Source organism: Atractosteus spatula, chromosome 20 (genome assembly GCF_055471065.1).
Source record: "Atractosteus spatula isolate fAtrSpa1 chromosome 20, fAtrSpa1.hap1, whole genome shotgun sequence".
Classification (NCBI taxonomy): Eukaryota; Metazoa; Chordata; class Actinopteri; order Semionotiformes; family Lepisosteidae; genus Atractosteus; species Atractosteus spatula.
This window is the reverse complement of record NC_142725.1, coordinates 8,620,792-8,641,154: the sequence shown is the minus strand read 5'-3', so window position 1 is coordinate 8,641,154 and position 20,363 is coordinate 8,620,792. Positions and strand designations below refer to the sequence as shown.

Below are 20,363 nucleotides of genomic sequence, written 5' to 3'. Positions count from 1 at the left end.
CCGCCTATAGTGGTCGTTAGACCTTGAGCTCTGATGCAGATGCTCAAGCAAAAAACTGATATCCATTCCAATGGCGCAACGTTTTTCTGGAAAACTATGAGGTTATTTGACTCTGCTCATTTTAATACTGCATGGCCTTTTATATTTTTTTCAAAAGGCAATGGGCCAAATCTAAGTCTTCTTCGGAGAGGGATACTTTTTCTAGAACGCATTTCAGTGCTTCCTTCGACACTACAGACAACCCTGAGCAGCATTTCTTAATCAAGTGCATTTTTTAAAACCTAGCAGCTGTAATGTGGTAGATTACACCCCTTGTCCTCCTCCAAACAATGAGGAAGATGCACAGATTTTTCAATGTTACTTGCGGGAGGTGGCAGGGGACAGAATAGAGATGTATAAATTCCTATTTCTGAAGCCCAAGCATTCTGAAGTTAGCTTCTGAAAGTCTTTAATTCTCCTTGTTTTTAATATTGCATGATTTCTTGATGGGTCTGGCTGCCTGAAGCCCCGTCTAGCCCGGTATTAACCTGTCTCCATAAATCAGGAGTGAGCTGAAGTTAGCCCCCCCATCGCACAGCCCTCCCCGCCTCTCTGTGCATCTCTGCTGGGGAGGAGGGAGGAAAAAGGGGACTCTAATTCTGAGCCAAGGCCCCTGCTACACATCCCGGCAGGTGACAAATAGTTTTTTAATTGCTTGCACCAAGAAAATCATTAGTCTCTTCCCTTTTCCTTGGTACGGCCGTAAGAGGACGTGTGTGCAATAATAATAGCACAGATTCTGGCTCCGGCTATTTTTATCCTGGGTATTTTAGGGTGGCTGTGCCGCGCAGTGAGGGACAGAGGAGCAGATGCGGTGCAGGACACTGCCCTGCTCTTGCTAAGCGTTACTGTCCTGGGACGGGCCAGAACCACGCAAGCAGATAGAGTATTTGAGAGCTTGGCTGAAGAACGGGAGGCTCTACACACAAACTGTTTTCCATGCTTTGGCAGTTAGGATTTTTGCTATCGTTGTTATCCGTCCCACGAATAGACAAGGCCTCAATCATACAAAAACATCTGTAAAATACAAGGATACAAATAAAGTCTGCTTTCATGTTAAAAAGGGCTGAGAATAGACCTCAGTCCTTTAGTGTTTTGGTGTAACCTGAAACACTGTTCTAGATCAAATTAACCTCTGAAAACAAAACAGGAACAGACCCCTCAGCCAATCAGAGCCTGTAAACGTCATTGCAAAATAGCTGTTTTCAATCTCTTCTTATTGTACCCAGATGGTGGGGGAAGAACACAAGACTGTTTCCTTGAACAGCATGAGAGTTGAACAGTTCGGTGGTGTGACTGCAAATGAGGATGTTTGAGACGCTGAGATCTGGCAACATTGAGTCTCAGTGTTAGATCTGATGTTTAAGTGATTCCAAACTGAGAATGAACCCTTTCAGAGAAGGGAGTACTACACATGTTGAAAGATGTTAGAATGGAGTCACCCTCCACTGGCACATCAGCCTATAAAAGCTATTGATCATTTCATATCCTACGAGCTCCACAGTGCCTTGGAGTAGAGTTGGTGCCAATTGGAGGTGCGACACATCCCTAACTGGAATCACTGCAGGATTGCAGACATCTAGCAGGTCTCAGGATTCGCTGTTGCACAGCCAGCATAGGAAACTCTGGCCAGCTCAAGTCCGAGCAACACTCTGAGCAGCACTCTGAGCTCACGTCCGATTGTGCGCTGCAGTTACCGTTGGCAAATGTCAGGTACTACAGAGTACCTTTGCATCACACGCAGGAGCTTAGGTTTCAGAGCTGGACATGAAGAGGTTGCACAAGCAGAACCTTGCACCTCAGTTATTCAAAGAGGATGTAGAAAAGTATATTTGAAGTATGAATATGGCAGAAGACAGGAGCTTTTGGTAAAAAAAATCACATTCACAGTGCGAGGTTGTGGATGATTCGAGGTAATTTAGAGTGGAAAAAAAAATTTGGACTGGATTTAAAAGCTCTGAAACCCCTTGAGCGAGCCGAAATGGAGTGTTTTTACATGGGAGAGCGCAGCCGCCGCTCCTGCTGCAGAAGGCAGAGCCCAGGGGATTTGTAATTCGGCGCCGGATTGGGTGTTCGGGCTGTGTTTGAGGTACATGGAGTGTCGCCTGCAGGAATACCTGCTATGGGCCTGTGGCTCAGCATGGGTCCCTGCTTACTGGAGCTTAAAAGGCTTTCATACTTTCCATAACTTTATAAAAACAAAAAATCCAATCTGTATATGTATTGAGGCCATGGTGCTGCAGTAGAGGTTTTTTTTGTCTCTGTAATGACTCTTTTTGTTCACTTTTTCTTTTGTTTGGCTTCCTGCTGGCACATCTTTTTGAAGATGTCTTAAACGCCATTTATCGCAGGGCCTTCTGGGCTTGGTGACTTGGCACTGCACCACAGCACGTGTTGTCTGGCGGCTCAATGCTGTAATTGTGTCTGGACTGGCAGTGTACGGGTCATAAAGAAAATACCAAGGGTCTAACAAAAGAGGAGGGTCGATTCAGCCATTCTTGATTTTTCACTTGTTAGGGGCTTGTTGCTCAGAGGACACACAGTTCTTTTGTTTTTTAACTTTACTGACGTCAATCGTTTTAGTTGTGTCTACCCGATGTGGAATGGCTAATTGTGTTTTTCGCATCTGGGCTCACAGCTACAGACCACACAACCGCACACGGGGGAGAATGGGGGAAGAGTGGGCAGATTGCTGCAGCCGGCCTGCTATTGAGCCCCATGTCTAACAATATCTCACAGGCAGCACACCCCTGTAGCCCTGTAGCATAGGTTCAGCGCCAATCGGGAGGCAACACGTGCCTGCAGGATCCCAGGAGCCACAGGGAGCCACGAGACCTCTGGCAGACTGATCCCACCCTACCTGCTTGGAGAATCCCTATCACAGCCAACTAGTAACAGGAGCCAGGCTCGAACCCTTGATCATAGAGTTGAGCCATTCTGGAGGTCCGACCGCAGTTCTTGGAGTGAAGAATTGCGTCTTAGTTGCTCTTCTGAATTCTCAATGTCCTTTGGCCAAGATGTCCTTTTTGTTGAGCTTGGGGTGAAGGGATTGGTTTAAACTTTTCCCGTTCTTTTTACCGTGCTCGAAGCCCTCAGTCAAATTCCCAGGTTTTCCTGATTTGCAGAGGACAGAAAATGAGTTATTTTTCTGTAGGCATAGGGCATATTCACAAAACCAAAGTTGGCTGTGCCTCCTTGGATGAAGTCTGCGAAAAATCTGTTTCATTATTTTTGAAACGACCAGGCGGGTGACGTTTTGCTAGGCGTGCTGTGGCGTACCTCTGGGGTTATTTTCAGGACTGCCTGCCTGGCGGTTTTGCTTCTCTGCTTCCAGAGCTGTTGCCCAGAATGCTGCCACTCAGCCTCTGCTCGTGCAGGACAGGGCATCACCTGCCAGCTGGCCATGAACCCTTTCACGTGACTCACACACTGCACTGCAGTGGGAGACAGGGTGAAATATACAAGAAATATACAAGAAATACAAATAAACCACAAACCGTAGAAGCACAGTTGGAACTGATAAAGAAATTCCTCATTTTCAGTGACTTCTGAACACAGTGACAAGATCACAGGATCGCAGGAGATTTTTAGGATGCTACCCTTCCCAGATGAAATAGACACTTATTATGTTCGGATGATGCCCTCTGGTGCTGCACTGACAGAGTGGCCACATTTCAAACATTTCCAAAGAACAGAATGCTTTTTTGTCTACGATTAGTCTTTTCTGCAATCTAATTTGCACTTGTGATTTTGGTACTGTAAACCCCACTTTAAAAATAATACTTTCACAGTATGTGCATGGTACAGGCTCCATTCACAGTTGTAGTTTTGTTTTATTCCCTGTATTCCTGTATTCCAGGTATTAATTGCAACCTTACAAGCCCTTTCATACTCAGACTTTGTGCAATTATATTGCACCACAAGACAAATAAAATAAAAATGCTAAAGCTAATCATATCTTTGTAGAATGGTCCAAGGAGGTATTATTTACTTGACCTCAACACAAAGGTTGCTTGTAGTAACTGTCCTACTGTAAATGTAAACTGTATAACACTTTTAGGCAATATCCTTACATTTAAAAGTTTAATCTACAATTAAACACTTTAATAATCAGTAAGTAATATAAAATTAATGTGAGTGTTCTACCTTGGTGTAACCCAAAACTGAATTTCGAATGGTTTGTTCTGGATGACGTACTGCAAGACACTAAAAGCGAAATCCGCTGTTAGTATAGTCGGTGGTTGCTATGCAACAAAGAAGACCTGTGGAGCTGAAAGGGTTAAATTTGCCCCCTTTCTTCTAGAGCGCACCCCAGTGGTCTGTTTGCCGTACGCCTCTCTCTTTCTCACTGTACGAGTTTTGCCTTGCCTGGTGGACCAGTAAATGAATACTCATTTGCAAGTTAGATAAATCGTTTTGAATGTATTATTGATGCAAACAAATTAGCCTGTAGGCCCCAGACAATACCTAATGGAGCTGCTTCTGCGCAGGGCTTTCCTACCCAGACTCTGCCAGCGCTCCAAGATTGATGCCTACTCTGATGCCCCTTAATTATTTTTTAACATGCCTTGCTTAAAATTTATTTATTTTTTAATGGTATTTTTTCACAAAAGACTGTAGTACTTAGCGCAGCCTCTTTCGTATGCTCCAAGTGAGCCTTACCTTACTCATTAGCTTGATATAAGTACATTATAACTGAACTGGTGTAGCTAATAAACTCAGAATCCCAATCTGGAACTTGCCTGTCTCTGTGTTTTCTGTGTGTGCTCGTAAAGGACAGTTCTGCTGGGAGAGTCCTGTAGTTTCCTGCGTACAGGCTATGGATCAGGGTGAGCCCACCTGTAGCCTTGGCAGTGTGGCCGTGCCTGGGCTCGGCTCACATCTGCCACGCACCCCCCTCCACCCCCACAAGCACTTGTGTGAGTGCCCATGCCTTGTGCCATTGGTAGAGGGCTAGCAGAGGAATGCAGGTGTGTGGCTGTGAAAGGACGTGTGAGCACACACATTGCTCAGGCACTAGTGTGCAACAGGCAGAAGAAGGGATAGAGAGAAGAGGAGAGGAGAAGGAGGATGAAAGATTCATTATTGATTGGAAGTGTGTGTGTGTTGGGGGGTTCTGGTGACAGCCTAGATGCAGCCCCCGGCCAACAGCCCTGTTGTCTGAAGGTTCTTTGCTTCTGATGAAATAATTTCCCTTATTTCCCTTATTGCTCCCACCCCAGGCAGAATCAGTCAAACTCGACCCCCCCCACTGGCGTGTGTGTCAGTGAGAGCCTGCTCCGTGTTGTCCTGTGTGTAGTACAGAGCAGTATGAAAGCTTGTGTATTGCCCAGTGTCTGTGCTGATGTTCAACCACAGAGGGCACTGCTGGCACGGCATTTTAACCTTGTAATCTGAGTGTATATCAGTCTGCTCGTGTGTAAAAAAAAAGCTTTACATCATCACAACATTCCCTTAATAGGACAGCAGGAAGTCTGGTTTAGGTTGATGGCTGGAGAACGTGTAAAGAAATGGCTAACTGTGGCAGCAGACTTGGTGTAAATGTGAGATGTACAGAAGACAAGTGCAGCATGTGAGGCAGTGTGTGTCCGTGTGTGAGAGTCCAGGTAACGTGCGTGTGTGTGTATGAGCGAATGCCTCTCCTCCTGCGTGTGTGTCTGTACTTGATGATTTAGATCATGGTGGAAGCCCTAGAGAGCTGCCATTGCTGCCAGCCGGTGCCCAATTAACAGCAGATGTGGAACGCCACCTTCCTACCGGAGAGAGAGCCATTGTGCAGCATGACCTGTGGTGCCTCTGGCCTGTGCTGCGTCCCACACTTCCTCTCGGAGTCAGCCTCTTCCCTCCTGTGGCAGCAAACACATCTGTCAAACATCACATCTTCCATTGGCAGTACATTACACTACAAATGTATTTTTATATAGAGACACCAAAGACATCACTGAGCTCAGTACGCAGCCAAAAACAGACAATAGCGTTGACTGGCATGGAAGCCTTCTGTTGTACTGTACACACCAGAGGGTTTAGGGCGAAGCCAAGTCACATTTAGTTTTAAAAAGTGGGTTTTGTTTTCAAGAACTGTGCAGAGTATTGTTTGACAGAAGTTAGAAATCAAGAACTCAAATTCAAGAGGAGTAAAAGGGCAGATCCCTGCAAAGATGGCAAGATGGAGTACTGTATGTGCGCGGCTCTGCATGCGTGTTCGTGCTGCTGCCTTTCTGCAGCTCCCCTGGCGTGCGACAGTGTGCCAGGCTCCATGCCCTTCCCTTGATGGAAACTCATTAAAAATGAATCCTCCCTCTGCTCCATCCCACCAGCTGGGCTCCGCGTACCTGTGTTCCTGCACAGGCCAGCACGGCGCAGACAGACAGGCTGCCTAATGCCAGGAGACAGGGAGAATGTGTTCTGCTTTTTAAGGGTATCGGCACCAGTATAAATCTCAACTCTGTCTTTGCCTGCTAGTGCGTGAGCTAACACAGCAGCCCGCGCTGTCGGAGAGAGAGCCATGCAGGGGGCAGAATCTCAGCGCCACGCTGCAGTTCGGATTTCCACTTGCAGACCATTTTCTGAATTTCCAGATTTTTAAGCCTCATTCGTAAGCATCTGATGTATGTGACAAAACCCGTTCGAGAGTTTTTGTCTTTTTTTATGTACTTCTGTCGATTTACTTTGGTAAGCAGAATTTCTTTACTGTACTGTCAGTGTGCCCAGCTGGGCTGTGCTTGTTGGGCACCACAGTGGCACTCAGTGTTACTATCTTATCACCATGTTTTTACCCTCCAATCTCTTTGGAGTTTGCTATACCACGACAATCTGAACTTTGGTGTAAGAGCTTCTGTAGTTTCTGTATGTTTTACCTATTACCTATTATTATTTTCTACTGCGACCAATGCTGCTCTGCATTTGTTTGGCACCTTTATACAGTACCTGGAGTCTTATACAGCTTACAGGTACCAAAAATGGGCTGTGGTCCATCTCATAAAATCACAGTAGGTGCCAAGCAGAGATACCTGTAGGGCACTGTACAATGCAGAGGTGCAGTAAGTACAATACACAGCAAAAGTGCACTGCTGTACTCTGCACAGCAGTGTGGTGGAAAGTACTAGTGCAGGAAAGTACTGTCCATCTGTCAGTGGGTATGATGCAGAGGTGTGCTGCCCCCATTGCTCAGGCATATTTTAGGCATTATTCTGTGGTGCCTCCCCTGTTTCATCTGATCTTGCTGTATTTGCTCTCTCTGATCGTGCGTTACCACCCGTGTTCTGTGCCATGCTGTCCCAGTGCCGCCTCTCTGCTCCCCAGCATCCCTGCTGCCTCGCCTCCTGCATCTCCTCCAGGCATGCCTTCACTCGGCTGTTCTCCCTCTCTGCAGCAGGTCACAGCAAACTTTTAATGCGAGGCTGTGCCGAAAGGCACGCGCGTTGAAAGTGCTATCTCAGCACCTGGGCTTTAATGATTAATGCCATATTGATGGTCTCAATTAATTTCCTATTACGGCACAGAAGGCTTGAAACGTTCTGTCTCTGTCGTGCCCCACAATTTGTTTTACAAAGATTCCCAGTGCAGCCGGGCTTCTGGATGCAGGAGATAGCTGGCTCCTGTGAGGAGTGAGCCCAGCGATGCTCCCTGCCTCTCACAGCCTCTGGATTCCTACAGCTCTGCCGGGAACAGGGATCAGCGATCACCAGGTGTTCTTGCCAGGGGTATTCCACATGGATTTTCCCTGCCTTCTCCAGGTTCGCTGGAAAACCAGATTTTGTTTTTCAAGAGTTCTTCCTGTTATTTTCTGAATGCGGGAACTCCCAAGTCCTCTACTGACCCTGATCCTGTCTCTGCTCCCTCCCAGTCCTTCTGGTCTAAACACCACCCCACACATGTCAGCTTTGCCCACTGGCCATGCTGACTCCCTCTCTCCGAGTCTTTCGGCCCCAGGTGTTACGGGTCTCCTGGTTGCTTGTCTGCAGTCAGCACTGCCCCTTCTGAGTATTGAGGAAGAGCTGCTTCCTCACAGCAGTTCTTCTGTCCTCTCTGTCTTTCTCCTTCTTCCTGTGGAGCCTGTGCTGGAGGTGAAGACTTGAGAAATACACTAATGGTCTCTAGGCAACAGCCAGGCGATTTTGTTTAATGGAAGCCAGTGTGAATCTTAATGTACCTGTTTGGTTTACAAATAGACCGATGCAGGCTGAGTCTTCAGGGATTGTTCCCAAAACGACTTGCCAACCGATGTGCAGAGGGAGGGGATGAAATGGGAATAGGAATATTAGTGGGGGAGTTGCTGGTAGAGACTGGAGCCCTTTCTCCCATTTCTACAGCTTGTGCCTCCTGTTGATGCCCCATGGAATAGTCTATAAATAAGAAGTAGGTTTTTGAAGAAAATCTGGGATCTTTTTTTTTTCAGAAAAACAAAAAAACTGATGTTTTTGTTGGGATTCAGTAAACGGGAACCTGCTGTGCTGTGATAGTTGAAATCCGTGCCATGGTGTTCCCGTGTGTTTACACTAGGGGGCAGGCGTGAGTTCAGGCTGGCACAATCGCTGAAGAAACAGTTTCACTGAACATCTCTATTTCCCGTCTGCCTGTACCTGTATCTGGTGTTTCTGGTGATTAATCAAGCTCTAAACGTTTTACCCTAGTTTTCTGTGCTTCATTTTGCTTACAAATATCATGATATACATTAGTGAAGTTGAACTTCACTACAGGACTTAAGGAGGTGCCATATTTGCCTTGTAGACATTTAGTACAGTAAATCTGGGGTGTCCTAAAACAGTTTAGAGACACACTACAGAATCACGACATAGAATAGTGAAACCCTAGAATCCCTAGTTTTCGAAATGTGGAGGGAGATGCATTGCTAAATTACTGTGGTAAACTGTGGGGAGGATGAAATTACTGTGGTAAAATGTGGGAAGGGTGTCTGTATGTGTGGAGACTGCAGCTGAAGTTCAGACATAACTAAAGTGGCAAACTGGAGACTGTGTTGTCAGAAATGAAAAAGAAATGAAGCAGAATGCTTTCATCGCATGCAGAGCATTTTTTTTGTTGTTTAGCGCAGTGAGGGAATGTCAAACGCCAGTCCCCTTTTCGTTCTGAGGGGCTTGAAGGCTGCATTATTAATCCACGCTTAGTCAGAGGGAACTCAGTGACTGATAGCTCTTAGCCCCTTCACCATTGATGCAGTGTCACCTCCAGTGACAATGCGCATTAAGATCACTGCCACAGGGGCTAGGATAGCCATAATGGCAGAGTTACCAGTCCCTAATACATTACACATTCCAAGCCATAGGGAATAGAGGAGACTGATGTGATAGGGGTTCAGAGAGGACTAATGGACTATGCAGCATATTTCATAATGTGTTTTAGATGTATTTATGTGTACTTGTTTCATATATATGTACAATTTTTAGACCTTTATCTCTAGCTCTAGCAGTAACCCACCTTCCCAGTCCCTTGGCTCTAATTGTTAACCCCTGGTGTCCTTGTCCTAGTCACTCAACCTTATCTCCTAGACCATACAGTACTGTTCTCCCTCTATGTCTCAGCTCTCAGTTCTAGCCATTGGGTAAAACTCTTTCACTCTCTCCCAGTCCCTCAGCTATAACCACTAGCCCACACTGCCTCCCTCTCTCTCACACAGTCCTTCAGCTCTGACCACTAGCCCACACTGCCTCCCTCTCTCTCACACAGTCCTTCAGCTCTGACCACTAGCCCACACTGCCTCCCTCTCTCTCCCAATGCCTCAGCTCTGAACACTAGCCCACACTGCCTCCCTCTCTCTCACACAGTCCTTCAGCTCTGACCACTAGCCCACACTGCCTCCCTCTCTCCCAGTGCCTCAGCTCTGACCACTAGCCCACACTGCCTCCCTCTCTCTCACACAGTCCTTCAGCTCTGACCACTAGCCCACACTGCCTCCCTCTCTCTCCCAATGCCTCAGCTCTGAACACTAGCCCACACTGCCTCCCTCTCTCTCACACAGTCCTTCAGCTCTGACCACTAGCCCACACTGCCTCCCTTACTCTCCCAATGCCTCAGCTCTGAACACTAGCCCACATTGCCTCCCTCTCTCTCACACAGTCCTTCAGCTCTGACCACTAGCCCACACTGCCTCCCTCTCTCTCCCAATGCCTCAGCTCTGAACACTAGCCCACACTGCCTCCCTCTCTCTCACACAGTCCTTCAGCTCTGACCACTAGCCCACACTGCCTCCCTCTCTCTCACACAGTCCTTCAGCTCTGACCACTAGCCCACACTGCCTCCCTCTCTCTCACACAGTCCTTCAGCTCTGACCACTAGCCCACACTGCCTCCCTCTCTCTCACACAGTCCTTCAGCTCTGACCACTAGCCCACACTGCCTCCCTCTCTCTCCCAATGCCTCAGCTCTGAACACTTAAATTGTGTGTGAGAGAGTGCTGTGTGTGGACTGTCACACACACAACACTGTCACAGTGTGTGACTGTCTCACACACACAACACTGTCACACACACAGCACTGTCACAGTGTGTGACTGTCTCACACACACAGCACTCTCACACACAACACTGTCACACACACAGCACTGTCACAGTGTGTGACTGTCTCACACACACAGCACTCTCACACACAACACTGTCACACACACAGCACTGTCACAGTGTGTGACTGTCTCACACACACAGCACTCTCACACACAACACTGTCACACACACACATCTTTGTCACACTCATAGCACAGTCACACAAACAACATTGTCACACACAGCACTGTAGCCCACACTACACTGTTACACACACAGCACTGTGATCTGCACACACACAGTGCTCCGACCTGCATGTGCACCACATTGTGTAGCGGGTGCTACGTTTCTGTGATGGACAGTGTGAATCCCTTCCTTTGTGTCAAGCACTTTTGAACACACACATCAGGCGTACAAACAAGCAGACACACATACCAGCCCCCAGCACCTGCTGTCACCCACCACTGCTCGTTCTGACACACAGCCACTCCCTGCACACGCGCACACTGACTCGCCAGCTCCCAGTTCTGCATTCTGCCTCTCTCAGCGGAGTTATTTAAAGCTTGAGGTGGCTTCCACATTGCAGCCATAATGTGCTTTTAAATTATACATCCTAGTCCTCGGCTGGCTCTGTGATCAGACCGGCCTTGCTGTGTGGGACCTCCCCTTCCCTGAAGAGCATTTCATTCATTTGGACTTTTTGTTTCTCTGCACATCGTAATGATATAGAAGACGCTGATACAGGAATCCCAGAAGTATAGCAAAAGTTAAGAAAAAGTGAAAAGGGAAAGAGATTTGTGAGATTCAGGTAGCTCGGTTTGTGGGGTATTATACAAATCTAACGTGTCCTAAAGACCATGAACTCTAACCAAAAATGCTGAATCACTTGTTATGTAATAGGTCTTAGAGGGTACATGGGACCTCACTAACAAGTCCAGCTCCTCTTCAGATTTGGGGCTGGCACTGGTGTGGGCTGCATGGACCAGGGGCCCTGCGGTGTGCCTGGGACAGCAGTCACAACCCTGTGATTCGTTTTCATTTCCTGCATGGCGTCTGAAAACACAGGGCTCTGAGTGGCCGTCGTAGATGGTCTGCAAATATGCGGACGGGCCTGTAACAAGACCTGCATCTCTGCTGAGAGACATCAGGAGAGATCTCGGCATGAGGCAGCGCAGGCCGGAGCAGAAGCTGTTAATGAGCTCTTGGGTGGGGCTGGTTTCAGCAGTTAGATGTGTCTCCATCTTTTCTTTTCCAAGTAGAATGGCGGGGGGCTGTAGGGGGGTCCAGTGCTGGTTGTCCCAGAAGACGATCTAGGTGTGCTGTGAAGGCAAACTCTTGTCCAAACATTTATCCCCCCCCACCCCCAATTAGGGAGTGTTCTCTAAAACACTTAATGAGAGCCTCTGTAAAAATGGCCGAGAAGGGAGTCTGCAACACAGAAGGCACTCCCCTGCCAAGCGGGAAGGATCTGTTAGCCGTTTTCTTAAAAGTTGAAAGTGTAAACTGTGAACAACAGCAGCCCCCACACACAAACACATTCTTTAGTTATCGGAGGTAAAGCAGGGGAACTGTGTGAGTGTGTGTGTGCGCCAGGCATTGTGAATTTACAGCACTGCTGAAGCAATTGACCTTGAAATTAACAACAATGGTCGGGACGGCGAGGTCTCGATGCATTTAAGAGTTGGTCCTGGGTACTAGGGGGCAGGAGGGTGTTTAATGACAGGCGTACTGTGCCATCCATCACTGTGCTGGAGTCCGCTGTTGCTATTAAAGAGAGCCTGGGGACAACAGGCAACTCCCTCTGTGCAGACGCACTCTCTCGCTTTCTGACACACACGTGAGCCCTGGAATATTTTATATTTGTGACTGAAAAAGAGTAAAAGTAAAAGGATAATGGCCAGCGTGCCAAGTGTGGACCATCCTCACGGTAACCAACAGACAGAAAGCAGACAACACACTTGGAGCCGTACTCATAAAATACTCTCTTCATATATTGTTCCCCCACCCTTAAAATAAAAAAAAAGATTGTATTAAAATAAAATATTTTAATAATGTACTGTGGACTTTCCTGCTCTCCCTAATGTGCCACACACCTGAAGAAGGCACAGCCAAAATATGCTCTTTGTGCAGCAGGACATAAATTAATTTTACTGTATGCTTAGTTTTGTGGAACATGTTGATGACTACAGCTCAAAGGAAAGCCATCTAGGACATGAGAAGAGAATACACACTGAGCACTAGAGTTTGAAGCACATGGATTCTAAAGCTATTGCAGAGTCCATTGGGGAGGCTTGAGAGCCCGACTTTACACATTGAGCCATTCATAGGCCCGGGTTCAAGCTATGCTGAAAAGGTAAGCATATTCACATTTCTGCTTTCAGCCGAAAGCGTGCAAACAGGGTTGGAAATGTTCACAACGAGGGGGACAACTCAAAGAACCTGGTTTCTTCCTTTGCCCTGTTCATGTTGGCAGTTGCGTCATCCCAAAGGTCACCCATTCATGGGAACGTGGAAGTTGAAGTTATGTCAAAAGGTTAAGTTTTGCAAAAAGAGCTTTCTTTCATGGGGAAGAAAAACTCCAAGATCATGGCACTAAAACACAGGAAAAGATCAAACTCCCTGCTGCACAGAGCAGTGCAGTTCGATATCGGCACACTGGCCTATTAATTACACTACTCCCACTTCTGTCTCCGTGTTCGCCCCGGGAAGAGCATGGTGTAAACTGACCAAGTGTGTGCAAGGAACTGAGTGTGTATCTTCTAGAGCTCCACACAGGCCTGGCCTGGGAGGACTTGACCCAGGGAGGGGAAGACCAGTGTAGATGATCTTGTGCTGACTTGCTGACTCGCTCCTGACCCGGCCCGGTTTCTGTCAAGATAGCGAGACGAACCCTCAACAGGCATCGGATTTCAAGTCTGAACTGTAGCTGTTGCTCACCTGTGATGTTTCTCTGCTTTCTGGATCTCCAGTAAATGAATATGCAAATTACGGATGTCATTTAAATCACCGTCTTAGCCGAGTTAAGAGCACATGTGGTGAGTTTTACCAAGCAGGAGGATGGTCTCGTGTGACTTTGCTGTCAGGTTTGATTTGGTGGTCAGGCCCAGTGAGACATTTTAATTTAACACCAAAAGATAATATTGCATAAAAAATCCTAACTCTATATTGTCATCAAGTCTAGTGATGGCACAGAGCATTTACGCTACTAAACATCCTTAGGTCCAGTGCTCCATAAATTAGAAGGTGAATATCCAGAAGATTACAAGAGGGTGCCAGTGTGATAGTCGGCAGTTTTCCCGTCTGTGTTAGGTTATAACACGTTCCAAATGTTTCCGAATGGGAGAGGAGAGGAGTTCCACCTTCTGTCTTTGTGCAGCAGCACCTGAAACTCCACTGTTACTCGCTGGAGTCAGGCTCAGAATTAACAGGGCCCCGCTTGGCGGTTCTGATACATATCTCCAAAGGTATCCGGTTATTCTCGTCAAGATCTCAAGATCTCAAGATATCGTGCTGCATACGTTTATAGGCCAGCACTGAGAACATCCAGAACAATGTTTAAAGGCTTTGTTGTGCGGGTGTGTCTTGTGCGTTAGAAAGTTTTGCTCTTCTTAAAAGTAAGAGAGACACCAGCAATAACAGGCAGTGTGCATGGACCCCCTGTACCTCGCATTCATTTACTCCGTTTAAAACCGCGGTACGAAGGGTAATTTGTGCGATTACTTTTAGAATGCTCCGCCGAGTGAGAAGCGACAGATGCAAAGTTCACGCGTGTGGGAACGGAGGCTGTGTGTGTGGGTGCACAACTTGTTGCCAAGCTACAGTGCGGACGCACTGAGCAGCCTTCCAGAAATAGTGCCAGCGCACCAAAGAAGGAAGAAGCAGGATTTAGAAGTAGAATCCAGGCCCTGTCTTTCTGACCTACCACTTTCACATCGATCGAAATGAGGGGCAGCCCAGGCTCCACTGTGACCCTGTACTGGATGGATGGTCAGCAAATGGATGGATGGACATAAGGGGCACCAGGTCTATGGTCATGGGACTGCGAAGCGACCTCTCTACTGGCGAACAACCAGTGTGAGGAGATGTGTGCAAACATCTGGGCTTTTCACTTCCTTTTGCTCTAATCGTCTTCTTCGGGGTTTCTTAACAGGTCAAGCACAAATTGATGGATCTGTTAGCAAAATTTAGAAAACAGCACCGACACCAAAACACAATACAATATACACCATCACATACCTTTGCCAAATGAAGCAAGAGTGATCAATTCATTTGGAAAAGACTGAGGGAAACTGAGGGCCACTTCGGAATGGAATCCTTCTGCTCATCAGAAGCGCCCTTGCATATCTGCTCATGCTGTCTTTCCATTAAACTCCACTTTCCCTTCACATAAGTGAAATTTGAGTCCCTGTTTTACTTTCCTTCCTTCCATCCATCCATCCATTTTCTAACCGGTCTTACTTAATCCAGAGTCATGGGTGAGCTGGAGCCTATCTGGCAAGCAAGGGGCACAAGGCAGGTTACACGCTGGACAGGATGCCAGTCAGTCGCAGGGCAGACAGACACAGACACAAACATGCACGCACTCTAACTAGGAAACCCACACGAACACAAGGAGAAAACCCAAGCTCCGTACAGATGGCACCCCAGGTCTGAATCGAACCCAGGGCCCCAGCGCAGTGAGGCAGCAGTGCTAACAACTGCACCAATGTGCCACTGTGCCACTGTGCCTACCCCCTGTTTTACCAACACTGGCCTTTCGGTCTGGGGGACTCTTGTGCAGGGCTCAAAACCATTAGAAACGTCCTCGCAGTCTAAACACTGATGAGGTTAGGCCAGTCAGGTGGTGATCACCAGACCTTTTACCGAACGTCTTGGATTTTGGAAAGATGAACCAACAATCCTTCATTTTCTCGGAAATATGAAAATGCCAGAATTTACAGTGAAGCAATCTGGGTCAATGATGAAGCATCTCTTTTCTTTTTTCTTTCAAAAAGGGACATTAAGTTGCATATAGAGGTAGAGCCAAATCAAAAAGAAATACTTACTGTGCAGTGCCTGTAGCTGAGGTGTCTTAAGTGACCGTTTTGAAAGTTTTAGGTAATTGCTTTTGAGATTCAGTGTTGTTTTCTTAGGACAAAACAAGTGTAAATTTCATAGAGCTAGTACATATTTAATAAATATTGGCTTTTAGAAGAAAAATGTTAACCTTTTTCATTGTTTTCCACTTGTATTAAAGGTTACTGATTTTAATGTGCTTACACATAGTACCTGAAATAAAAATCTGTTTAGATTCGCTGCAGTTGCTCTTGATAATGTATAAATATTAAGTATGATATATTTTGATGGCTTATGTTCTCGCGGATCGGTGGGACTGTGGGGTTTATTCTCCAGCTCCTGACACTGAGCAGGGGATTGAGGGCAGGGGGGGATGAGGGCAGCGCCCAGCGATTAGCACAGCTGGTGATGCCATCTGGGGGCATTTTATTACTGTGCACAGGAGCACAGCCTGAAATGACTGTCCCTTCAGGAAAGCCACCCTATAACACACCTGGATACTGTCCTAGGAGCTACACACTGCTGCTTTTCTTGATCCGTAAAAGGGCTGGAAAACGATTTGGGACTGTTTTTGTACCCTGTGGTGTGCAACAACAGGTGACTCCTGCAGTCAGATGTAGTCCCAGAACATATGTGTTTTAAACATAGTGGAGATTTTGCAATTAGACCAGCTCTAGGAAAGCCAAGATCTTCAAGGTTACTTTTTACTGTAACACAGTACTTGATCGAGGCTAAACAACGCCATCTTACCTCCCAGTCACTCCACAACCTGATAAAAACAACATGCATAAAAACCAAAAATAAAATTTCACATGAAATTACCAGGTCCACTGTTACAGAGCTGCATCTGCAGAAAGTCCTTGTCAGCTCTCAAGTCCTTAATGGCGTCTTCCATCATTTACACATGACTTCTCTCTACCTGGAGGTCCGCTCTTAGATTTGGGCTGAAACTATATCTCGTTATGAACCGAATAATTGCATGCCTGTAATGTGATTTGCACAAGTGGTTGTAAAGGATTATGCATGTTTTTTATGGTGTTGAGTAGTGTCTATGAAAGAGTTATGGCAGCTTTTTTATCATCATTCACGTGAAGTGTTACTATTTAAGACATGCAAAGGAACAGGTAATAGGTTTATTCCATGCTGAAATACAAGAAAGAAAACACAACGTTTCGGCTGTGGAGCCTTTTTCGGGTGCAGAGCCGAAACGTTGTGTTTTCTTTCTTCTCTTTTCAGCATGGAATAAACCTATTACTTGTTCCTTTGCAGCCTGCTTATGCTGACGCAGCTCCCCACCTGAACTGTTTAAGACTTGCCATTTAAGATCTTGTAAAGGCAGTGTACAATGATGTTGGGCTTATTTGCAAAAGCAAATGTGCCACAATAACAGGTTCATGCTTGAGAATTAACCAGGAGGGGCCTGGGTTTAGGGTGTCAGATGATTAGGTGCTACTGGGAACTGGAAGAGCAGAGTGTCACTGCATGACTGGGACTGGGACCTGGACTGGGACTGGAGAGTCCCAGATATGTTAGGTGTCTGTACTTTCTGTACTTTCCAGCACCCCTTCATGACTGTGTGTTTCAGGGACAGGAGAGGCATTGGAACAGTGATGGAGAAGGATATAATAAGTACATTTCGAATTTACACATAATAAATGACCTTTTTCTAATAGATACTCTGTACCATGTACCAGGGAAATGTGCCAAAGGTGACCAAGTTTCTGCCCATTATATAGGAGAGGAATGTCCTCCTTTACTTGTTACCTAACTATTTAACCATCTAATTCTACTCAACTTTAAATAACCTTATTTCATAAACACTGATTCTTAGATATTCCCTTTTTTCTAATTCATACACTGTTGCGTCTTAAAAAACATAAAAGTGGTCGCTTTTATATAAACCCTTTGGATGATTTGACAAAAGACTGGTCTTGATTAACCAAGGGTATGACAGTAGGAAATTGGAATTATACTGGGGGTTTAGAAATGTTTCTCTGCACTGTACCTTTAGTATTAGTGTTGAATTGGAAATATTGGATGACTGCAGAACAGGTTTGTATTTGATGACGACGAAGATGATGATAGTTATAGTGTCCCCAAAATAAACATCATCATTATTAGTTTTTCTTGGGAGCCACTGCTGTCAGGAACAAGTCACAATTGTGGTATTGTAATAATAATTATTATAATAGTTAACATTATGGAATTTAATTTTAATAATGAACCACAAAGTTTTCTCCAAAGTAAAATAAAAGCCTGCAGAATTTCCAAAAATAGGTACCATGCTAACACTTTTAAAATATTCATTTCGGAAATCTTGCATCTACCAGGGTTGTTTGGATTTAGTGCAACAACATTACAGTGATTAAGTTCCCTCTAGGAAAAGAAAAATGGGGCAGATTTTGCTCCTGGTTTTAACTTGTCAGAATCTGGCTCCTTTCATTTTTACTCCTACAAAGTCAGAGAGGGACAGTGGCTACATCTGGGACACTGTTGAGGGTGAGGTCACAATGAAATGCCAGACAGGACTGTGCTGATGGCTCTTATTCAAAGCCATCAAGCTATGCTTTTGTTGAATGCTCCCCAGAAGCAGCTGTCCAGTTTGATGAGGCATTTTTTTCTGCACATGCAGATTCATGTCTGGGTCTGAGTGATCTCGAGAGTGGGCGCGATGTAGTTGTAGGAGCTCCAACTGCCTGGAATAAGTGGCCCAGACACTCCTGTGAAACTGGATCTCTGTGATCCTCTCAGACATGGCTGAATGGTATTTTGGGGTCCTGTATCCCTACTGTGTCCCTGCTGCGACTGAATCGTGGACACTTATGGGCTCAGACACAGCAGCACCCCCTGAACGATGGCAGACTCTGCAACTCTGCTCTGCCCATGTCGGAAGATGATCATGGTCACTCTTGGGCTCTCTATACAGCCACAACCTCCACCAAAGGCATGGGTCCTGCTGCAGTAGACCTTTACAATGTCTTGGTTCCAGGGGGGTTGACGTTACTTCTGTAACAGGTTCAAGCAGCAACACAGTGACTAGTATGACAGAAACGGTTTGTTTGGTTCTGGTGCTGTAATTCCCAAGCACTTTAATCGAATGGAATAAGGAACAAGGAATAAGCCAAAGGGGGAAGTAAGCAGTCAGGGGGAGGTCAGGTAGCACAGTACCTGTCGGATCGGCGTCCTGTTGCAGGAAGAAGTGGGACCTCTGAACTCAGAGCTTTGCAGGGGCTCACGATACCAGTGTACCTGCCCAAGAAAGGCCCCCTCCCCTCACCTTTCACGGAGATCCTGTGTGCTTTCTCCTGGAGGCCTGATTCATTTTTTATGGTCGCGCCCAGCGAGATTGATGGTGCAAGCCAGGAGCCAGCGCCAAGCCGCACCAGGCTGATTTATTGACCACTTAGCGTTGATGAAGCTGCAAACAAGAGTCAAACAGATGTTACTGCTGCATTTTTCTTGATCAAGGAGCCACTGCTGCTGCCGCCGAGAGAGTGTGTTTTGGGGGAGTTTGGTGCCGGAAAGCCAGTGTGCTGTGCTTGTGCGTGGTGCGTGGTGGGGAGGTTGTGCTGAAGAGCTCTCGAGCAGGAGGGAGACACTTCTCTGTGTTGGCGTGTCTGGGAATGAGAGTGTGGGCTGCGTTTGACCTCGCTGCTGGTTCTGCTTATCATGCAGGAAGAGGGTTTATGCAGCTGGGGTGTGGTTTAAGTGTCAGAGCAATCTTGTGCATGGGTGAGTGTGAGTGTACCTGGGCTAGGAACAGTTCACCAGTGTACAGTATGTGCATGTATATCAGTTTCTGTTGTTAGTATCAAGACAAAAATGTTAGAAAAATACAGAGGCACTAGGTCTAAACCCCTGAAAAAGGCCTAATTTGAAAGTGATATCAAACGCTTTCCTACTTTCCTATGGTATACTGTAGTTAAATGGGAGTTAGAGGAATCCCTACAAAGATACACACCCTCACAAGATCTTTGTTTGTGATCCTTTGTGTGTGTGAAATCTAGAGAACACAGTGTGTGTTGTGAGTATGGTATTGGGTGGCAATGTGTGTGCTGTGTGCATGGTATTGGGAGGCATTTTGTGTGTGTTGTGTGTACAGTATTGGGAGACATTGTATGTGTGTGGTGTATATGGTATTGGGAGACGCAGGCTGTGTGTGTATGCGTTCGTGTCAGTTTGTGTGCATGTCTGTCTCAGTGCCTATGAATAGGCCTATAAAAGCAGTGTGGGATTATTTTCCTCATATGGCTGTTTATACCAGTTAGTAATCAAAGCTATTCACGCTCAGTGAACTGAATTGATGTTATTCACTTTAGCTTGACGTGCTTTTAAACAGCACCTATTATTCATAAGTTGTCAATTTAGGTAATTTATTGAGGTAATTCTAACTGGCTGTAAATAGCTGTATTTTAGTTGAGAAATGTATTGAAGCTAATTGAGGACACCATCTCCACAAAGTGTATACACAGTTGTGTGTGTGTGGGCGTACGTGCACACACAGGGCAATCACGCCCAATTAAAGACAGATACCTACAGCGGAGACCTGTAGAGTGAAGCGTCTCCCCTCTTTTCTGAGTGACAAATCTTCCCCCCCCCCCCTTTCCCTTTAATGTGTAGCAATCTGATGTTGTACTGGTACAGGATCTAAAAGTGCTGTACTCCTCCGTCTTTCACACAGTCGCCGCGTCTCACTGTGTTTCTTCAGAACCCCGACATCAGCGGTGCTCTGTCTGGGTTCGCTCTGCACTGCCTCACTCTCTGTCTCTCGACC

The 20,363-nt window shown here is 46.3% G+C and overlaps 1 protein-coding gene across 2 annotated transcripts in view; it reads left to right on the top strand.

Annotated features, from left to right (window-relative positions):
* Positions 1 to 20,363, top strand: part of LOC148817486 (calmodulin-binding transcription activator 1-like) — a 421,546-nt gene that overhangs the window by 325,672 nt on the left and 75,511 nt on the right. The window lies entirely within an intron of this gene.